Raw genomic sequence first — 9,032 nt, 5'->3', positions numbered from 1 at the left:
CATGTATAGTCATGTATACATGTATAATGCGGTATAAAAGCGGTGGCAAAATTATGGGAAAATAGGCTAGAGTTATACCGCTGACCCTTTATCTAATGGGGCTACAGACACCCTATAGTATAATAAAAGAACAAAGCTGCAAACACTGCAGGGAAAGTAATGCCATATTATATTAAGCACACACGGGTACATTTATTGAGCCATTTATACCTTTTTTTTTTTTCTTTTTTTTTTTTAAATTTTCCCTTTTTTCTTGAGTTTTTGGGACTTGCACAAGATTTATTATTTATTTGCACCTGCTTTCTTTGCAAAATTATTCTCCTCCTCATTTAGAGATTTTGTGGGGAAAAGCAGGTGAGGTTTATTATAAGGGCGGGTTCACACCCGGTCTCCGCTTTGCAGGTTTCCGTCTTCTGCCTGAGAAACTGGACAGGAGACGGAAACCCGCCAGTCAGTTTTCAAACCCATTCACTTGAATGGGTTTGCAAAGTGACTGCCTGTGAGCGTCTTGTGCCTCTCCGGGCAAAACGCCCATCATGTCAGACAGACTTGAAAGCATAATCCCATGAAGAGAATTTTGCGCAAGATTTATGAAGCAAGTGCAGTTTTTTTTAATAAAATAGGATGAGAATGCGCAATTGAGAAAACATGCAACAAAAATTTGCAATATTGATAAATAACCCTCATAAGTTTCCATTATAGATGGCGCTAAGAGTACAAGAGAGTAACCGTACACTCACATGTGCCATATTTTGCTGCATTTTGAGTGCAATGGTAATTATGCAGTTGTAGTGAATGTGAATTTTAGGCTCCGTTCCCACGGAGTAACGCGCCTCTCATTTAGACATGTATACACATGTCAGAGCGAGGCGCTTCAAAACAGATCCCATTGACTTCAATGGGTGCCGGTCTTATGCGCTCTACACATTGAAATCAATGGGAGGCTTTATAACCCATTGATTTCAATGTGTAGCACACGTAAGACCGGCACCCATTGAAGTCAATGGATCTGTTTTGAAGCGCCTCGCTCTGACGTGTTTACGTGTCTAAATGAGCGGCGCATTACTCCGTGGGAACGGGGCCTTAGGAATCACATGAGCACAGTGGCCCACATTTACTAATCGCTAGGCTAAATTTAGTCAGTCTTAAATTGCACCAAATTAATCACAATACTGGATGATAAATTTGGTGTGTTTTTAGACTGCCTATTAGTTTGTTCACTTTTGATGGTATGTTCACACCAAGTCTTTTAGACTTAGCATTTTCTTTGTTTGTTTGTTTTTTTTTTGTTTGTTTTTTTTAACTACCATCCATTCATTTCAATGGACTTGCAGAATCTGCCTGAATATAAATCCTGAAGCTAGAGGAAAAAATCGACCTGATTCCCATTGAATCAAAATGGTTGGGAGATGTTTTTTTGAATTTGATTCTGCTTCAAAAATCTGCCTGCAAAAAATTCTGTGTGAACTTAGGGTGTGTTCACATGGAGGAATTTTCCATGGATTAGGGGGTGGATTTCGCCCCCAAATCCAGAGCAGAGTCCTCCCAGAATCCGCTTCCGATTGTTTTCAATGGGAGGCGGAGATCACTGCACGATACAGAAAAAAAAAGTGTCCTGCTCAATTTTGCTCGAGACTCCCTCCTGATTAAGCCCATTCATCCGGGCCTAATCAGGAGCGGGATGCCGCGACGGAATGCTGGTGCACTGTATCGGCATCCTGTCGTGCCTAAACTCCGGTGAAAATGAAGAGGAATTCCTCTTCATTTTCCAATATGTGAACATACTCTTACCCTGAGCCAAAACTTTAGGGGGAATTCACACGTAGTAAAATGGAGCGTAATCTGGCACGTATACGCGTGTCAGCAGTTTGCGCGCTCAAAAAGATCCCATTGATTTCAATGAAAGTTACGATCGTATATGCTGCGTAATTTTGCGCCCGTAATTTTGCGGCCGCAGAATTACGCGGCGTATACGATCGGAACTTCCATTGAAATCAATGGGATCTTTTTGAGCGTGCAAACTCTGACATGCCGTATACGTGCCAGATCGCGCGCCAGATTACTCCGTGTGAATTCCCCCTTAGGCTGCATTCACACTGAGTTACGTTGGCGTTTTTTGTGCTGTTTTTGTGCTGATTTTGCACATAGCGCCGCGTATATGCTCCGTTTGCGCCGCGCTATTTTGCGGTCGCGTTGACCGGCGCAAACGCGGCGTATACGCGGCGTTATGTGCAAAATCAGCACAAAAACAGCACAAAAAACGCCAACGTAACTCAGTGTGAATGCAGCCTTAGACTCCAATTTTAGCCACATTTTTATCTGATCCACGCTGCTTGTCTAAAACATAATGTGACTGTATTAGGTCTCCCCGGTTTGCTTGATGAGCCCGATTTTATCACATACAGTCTACATAGACTTTGATAAAACATTTTTTTTGTGTTAGCCTTTAAGTAGTCCTCTTCTTTTCTAGAAACAGTGCCACTCTTCCTTCTGGCCTGTATCTGGTATTACAGTATTGATGTGATTTACACTGATCTGCAACAAGAACAGTGCTGCTTATACTCTCATACAGCTCTTTTAAAGGGATGGTGCAAACACTCGGCCTGGTTTCAGATACAGACCTGCAAAGGAATTTAAAATAAAAGGGATCCAGATTTGTTCAAGTTCAGTTGACCTTTTTTGTGGAGAACACATTGCTAACAGAAATATGACATGTCATGCATTAATATGTGGTCAGGAGTTTTGTATACACTCAAAACAGAACTATGTGAAGGAATCTTACAGATAACATGTAACTTATGTGACAGGCGCTACTTATAATATCCTGGAAACAAGTCTGTGTCGTGCACTAAGGATATATGATATATGTCACCAGCAGATAAGAATTAAAGTGACCTGTGTGTTATACCTGAAGCAAGTCCTTGTGTCCTGCAGGGACAACCCCTATAAAGCGAGTTTTCCACTCAGTGTCAATGCCTCCTTGCTGTCTGTCCGTTTTGCCTACAGCCGAATTTTGCGCTGGCCTTTTGTTCACCATTTACATTACAATTGAGATTGTCTATGGTTTTGTTTGTGGTTACTATGGAGATCGCAAGCGACTACTTTCAGGGTAAGCAAGTTTAACTTGTATATGTAGTGTTAAATCTCTTTATCACTGCGGATTTGATGTTTTCACTATAAATTTAGACTGATGGTTGCCAGGAGACTTCATTTTTTTTTCTCCCTAAAGGCAGGAGTCCCCCCCCCCCACCACCACCACCACCATAAAGAGTGACAGGTTCCCTATTAAAGGGGTATTCCCATAACTCTTGTTCTGCAGCCTGAAGGCGCTGTGCTCTCTTCACTTCCTGGATTTCTGGGCACATTGGTGGGCGGGGTTTCACTTGCTCTATCTGCTATGCATTACGACTGATGAATGAAACTGATGTGGAAACTGATGTAGCCGTGCTGGATTTGAGTCATTACATACGGAGGTAAGGATTACTTCTCAGCCCTTATCAGCCAAATTCAATTAAACCAGCTGATAAGTGGAAAAGCTGAAAATAGACAGCACAGTAATCCCGGAGCTCTCGCCTCCCCCCCTCCCCTAGCTGAGGAGCTCAGTTGCTGGTCAGCCCCTCCCTCCCAACCCTGAGAGCAGGCAGCTACATCACTTGGGAAATGAGCAGATAAGCCCAGTGGCCATAGAAACGCAGTGTCATCAATGAAGTGAATAAATTAAGATAGCGGCCAAACAAAGCAGTTTTGATAAAGCAATGTGTTTAGGAAAAGTCTTAAATCCACATAAACTAGCAGTACAGATAGGACGCTTTTCATGGGACAACCCCTTTAAGGGCACTTTCATATCATGCATTTGCATCCATTCAGCACATCCGTGTAATGGGTCCTCTAAAAACCAAAGGAATGGCATCCATTTGCATTGGGTTCAATGTTTGTCTATTGCAAAACTACAACAAAACTTTCTTTGTATCTGTTTATTAAAAAGACCCGCTAAACAGATGGCAACAAATGTGGCGTGTATGTACCCTAAAACAGAGCCCTTTAAACATGGTTAGACTGTCCAATTTTAGGGTACACTTCCACTCTGATTCCAGGCACCTTGCCCTATCTTGGAAAGGAATTGCTCTGACAGTTCCCACTGAAGTGAATGGAAATCAGATACAAATATGTTGGAAACTATGTGTCTGATTTTTATGCCTCAGATGTACCATGTTAATATTCCCAGACCGTACCTCACCAAAGGTGCTTAGGTAAAAGTTATCCAATTCCATCAATTCTGCTCGGAACAAACCCATCCAATGTATATGGTGAACACCTGGCTCTCCCTGGATAAACAAGCAGTGGGGAAAGGTAAGAGCATGAATGTGTATGGGGGAGTTAGAATGGATAATTGTTGGCCAAATTAGAATTCAGCCGACAACTATCTAAAATGTATGGTCAGATTAACAATGCCCCCAATAGGAACCCGTCCCATAACCTGTGTCAATACCAGTGAATATTTTAAATAGAGAGAAGAGTGGCCACAAAGCAGATGTTTCCTCCAGTCTTGTCCCCGATTTCTATCACCAGGAAACTATCTGCTTCTGTAGCACATACTGACATCTTGGTGGGAGAAATACATTTCTGCAAGGTATGTTTAATGGGTGGGGGTTCTACATCTAGAATAGGGACCCCCAACTCTACACTCTTAGGCAATCCACTATGGGGAACGCTGATCACTTATTCTCTCTTTTTTATGTCAATAGGAGTTATGGAAATAACATTTTTAGAATACATTATGTGGCCAATATTTTGCTGTCTTTGTCTCTCCCTAGTAAAGTCAGGAGGTGACATTTCTGAGTCTCCAGAAGATTGTTAAAACTGGATTTACACTTTGAAAGCTGTCATCTTTTCATGACTCACCAAGGTGATTTTTCTGTAACCATTCACATTCCCTTCTACCATTACATCACTGCCATATAGTAAGAGACTTCTGGAATCTATGAAATATGACAAGAATAGAACCAGAATAGTTAATCATCCACCGCGACACCTCTTGCAGTCACTTGCTTCTAAGAACCTGGTGCAGAGGTTTTCTAAATGTCATGACTGCTTATATCCTGTTTTGATTCGCACCCACATTGAAGGTGAATTCCAGTATAAAGCAGAGCTTTAATAAAATGACACCCAACTAAGATCAAGGAGATGGAGAAAATTGCAGAGCTAGTTTTTAAGGCTAGGACTAGATGCTGACTAGTTTACACATTTGTGGGAAAAATAAGTGTACAATTTGTTGACAATTTGATGGTGTCATCTTAGGGCTGGGCCGTTATGACCTAAAAAAAATCTCAATTAATTGGTTATATTACCTTGATTATGATTAATGGAGATTATTTACTTCATGCCTCTTCTACACCATTCCTTTTTTACAATAGAAGTATATTTTGGGGGAATCTTGCAAGATTTGCCCAGCAGTTTTGTTCAGACCAAATAAGGCTGAACCAGATCTGCTATTATATTCTGGGGTCTCTTCAGTCCACACAATATAATTGGGAGGTAATCATTCATAAAAAAAAAAAAAAAAAAAAAAAAAGTGATACTCACCTCTCCTGGGCTCCAGTGCAACTTCCTGTCCTCTTGGGGTCTTCTGACTGACATCAGGGACCGTTGAAACTTATGATTGGACCTCGGCCATCACATAGATCTACAGCATTATGACACTTGTGTCTATGCTTTACGACACCCAGAAGACCTAAAGACAGAAGGGAGTTGCGTCGGAGACCAGGGGAGATACTGTTTTTGTTTGCTCACCTCCTCTTATAATACTCTGGGTTCCGAAGAGACTTCAGAGTATGATAGCAGTTTTGGTTCACACGTGTTCGGTTCAAATAAACTGCAGATGGAACTTTGCAAATATTGTAATAACCGAAAATAAATGACGTGAACAAAATCAACATGGTAATCATGAGTTACGTTCGCTTTCAGTTATTTTTTGATTATACGTCAAGCCACATGTCAGGATTTGTATAATAGCATCAGTGGCGTAAATATCGGGGGAACAGCGGCAGCGTCTGCCACAGGGCCTGGGACCTTAGCGGGGCCGTCGGGCTCCTGATGCTTTTTTTTTTTTTGTAAATTGGCCATTGCCTGCTGGAGTAAGCAGGTGACGGGACCTATTTGCTTACTGATCCACGCTCTTGCTCATGGCCGCCTCCGTTTCCCCTTCTGTGTCTTATATCATGTCACTGGGACCCTGCTGGAGGACAGAAAGGGAAGTGGAGTCAGCTATGAGCAGGAGTGGGGATCAGTAAGTGAGGCCGCAGGCCTGTCAGCTCCTACAAATACTGCTGTTATTATATTCTGGGGTCAAGACCACAAAGTATAATGTTCAGAGGCCCATAGGAGGTGAGAGTCATAAAAACCAGTATTACTCACCTCTCCTGGGATCCATCATGACTGCCAGTAGTCTTTGGACCTCATTGGTGACGTACTAGACGTCACGTGGCCCAGGCCAGCGTCATTATGCGGCGCAACGCCGTCCTGGCCCGAGTGATGTCTATGCCGAAAGAAGGCCAAAAGCAGCAGGGAGTACGCAGGAAAGATGAGTAACATTGGTTTTTATGTGTATCGGCTCCTCTGATCATTTATACTCTGAAAAGACCCCAGAGTAAAATAATAGTTTGTGGGGTGCATAATATCGTGTGCAGAGGCCACTGTGCTTCATAATACTGTAAAGAGGGGCTGCTATGGGACATTATAGTGTTTGTAAATGAGGCGTTATACTGTGTGGGGGGCCAGGAAAGGGGGTTGCTATGCCCAGGTGGGGGAGGGGTCCCGAGTCAAAAGTTTGCTGGGGGGCCCAGGGTTTGCTAGTTAGACCCCTGTATCCAATAGATAGATAGGCCAGGGACACCTGCTGCGGTGTACAGTACCAGTGTAGTGGATGAGAATTAAAGAAATCAACCCATCTATGCCAGTTTGTTTTTTTTTAAAGTGATCAACGAGACACAAAATAGTGGATGTGGTGTATGAAAGGGCTGTACTCGCCACTTTCTGCAAACGTGTTTGGCATGCCTCGGCCTGAGACCTGAAAACTGGCTTGAGTTGTATAGGAAATCTATGCCACTTCCAAACTGGCATAGATTTTCGTTCTGATGAATGGACATGCTCCTGATTTATTGAGAGGTTGGAGCCTCTTGACAATTCAGGCATGCCCTGCGCTAGTCGAGCCTTTATTAAGAATGAAGTTGGAAATACCAGTCTTGATACATTTCTCCACTGCGTAAAAATAAAAAGCAGTGCAAAGTGTCTTGTACTGTGAAAACTGAACCCACTGCATGTAAATAAATGCTGCAGGTTTGGACTCAGCTTTTCACCTTTATACAATGCACAAGTCAGCCAAATAGGATGAGGAGCCGCTATTGGATATTATAGTGTTTGTAAATGGGGTGTTACACTGTGTGGGGGCCAGGAAAGAGGGCGCTATGCCGTGGAAACCTGACAACTATAGCTACTTTCTGCCAAGAGCAGGTCTGCTGCAGGGTATATACTATGGACATCCCACAGCAGACCTGTCCAGTATGGCCTTAGGCGAAGGCTAGGAGCTACACAATAAGGGTGCATGCACACTACGTAACGCCGGGCGTGTATGAGAGCCGTACACGCCGGCATTACGGCAGACTGCCGAACACTTCCCATTCACTTCAATGGGAGCGCTTGTAACAGCGGCGTTTACGAGCGCTCCCATTGAAGTGAATGGGAAGTGTTCGGCAGTCTGCCGTAATGCCGGCGTGTACGGCTCTCATACACGCCCGGCGTTACGTAGTGTGCATGCACGCTAACTCTGGCCTCACTGACTGAAGACTGTAATGTTGCATTATATGTCACAACACAACCACATTCACATTTATTATTTGCAGTGTTGTAGCAGGCCATTGCATGATCATGTAACCCTAGCATACAGGAACACACCAAAGAAGAAAAAAATATGTTCTGGTCCATTACATGTGATGAATCTTCAGGAACAAGCATTTGTAGGAACACTTGCTCACTATATATTCACATATCCTCAATTCACGTACAGTATGTATACTATCTGCATTGTTTGTAGATGATATATGTAACCATTCATATTAACGTCTTGTTTCATTAAGACATCCATTTTTTATGTACAGACCAAGAGTATTAAATAAATAAATAAAAACTGAAGCAGGTTAATTTTTAAACATCAATGCATATCTACTGGTCCATGAATCAAATCGGATGGCATCCTTGTGGAATCTGTCCAACCATGGACAGCACGCCACCCACAAATAAACAAGGTGGGGTGCTGTCTATAAATAGCACATACATCACACAGTTGCAAATGCAGGCATGTGAATACAGCATAAGGCGACATGCATATGACCGTATGCATGTCACCGGGCCGTGATTGAATGGCACATCCATACGTTACCCGTACCTCCACAGCCCCATTCATTGAGGTCAGTCAGCAGTGACCACAAAACAGATAGGAATAGGACTTAGCTTTGTTCCTGTCTCACGGCCCCATACACAAGACTGTGAAAATACATGGACGTGTGTATGGAGCCATATAAATGAATACAGCTAGCACAGTGACTGTGCACCCAGTCATGTGCTTGAGGCCTAAGGCTGTGTTTTAATGTTGTGGTAGCCAATGACTGTATGATTTTTAGAGAAAAACCTTTTTTCCCTGCATGTTCATGTGGCCATGAATAGGGTTTCTTCTGCATGTGGCTACTGCAAAGGTAGAACCCATTGATAGGGTAACACTACATAGAATGACACAGCTGCAGAATTTTTGTCATGGAAATTCAGCAGTAGGTTTTTGCTGACCTAAGCCAGTCCAGGACAAGCTGTCCTGGACTGGCTTAGCGTCACCGTCTGGGCAGCCCGGCACGGGAAGCGAGCGGTGGATTGGGGCGGCCCTGTGGACGCACCGCTGCTCCAGCGGCTGCCCCTCACGCTTAATAGAGAGCAGGTCCTCTCCCTGCCTGCTAACGCCGCCGGCTCCGTCCCGCCCCCTCCACTCA

Source organism: Leptodactylus fuscus, chromosome 6 (assembly GCF_031893055.1).
Source record: "Leptodactylus fuscus isolate aLepFus1 chromosome 6, aLepFus1.hap2, whole genome shotgun sequence".
Taxonomy (NCBI): domain Eukaryota; kingdom Metazoa; phylum Chordata; class Amphibia; order Anura; family Leptodactylidae; genus Leptodactylus; species Leptodactylus fuscus.
This window is presented reverse-complemented; position numbering follows the sequence as displayed.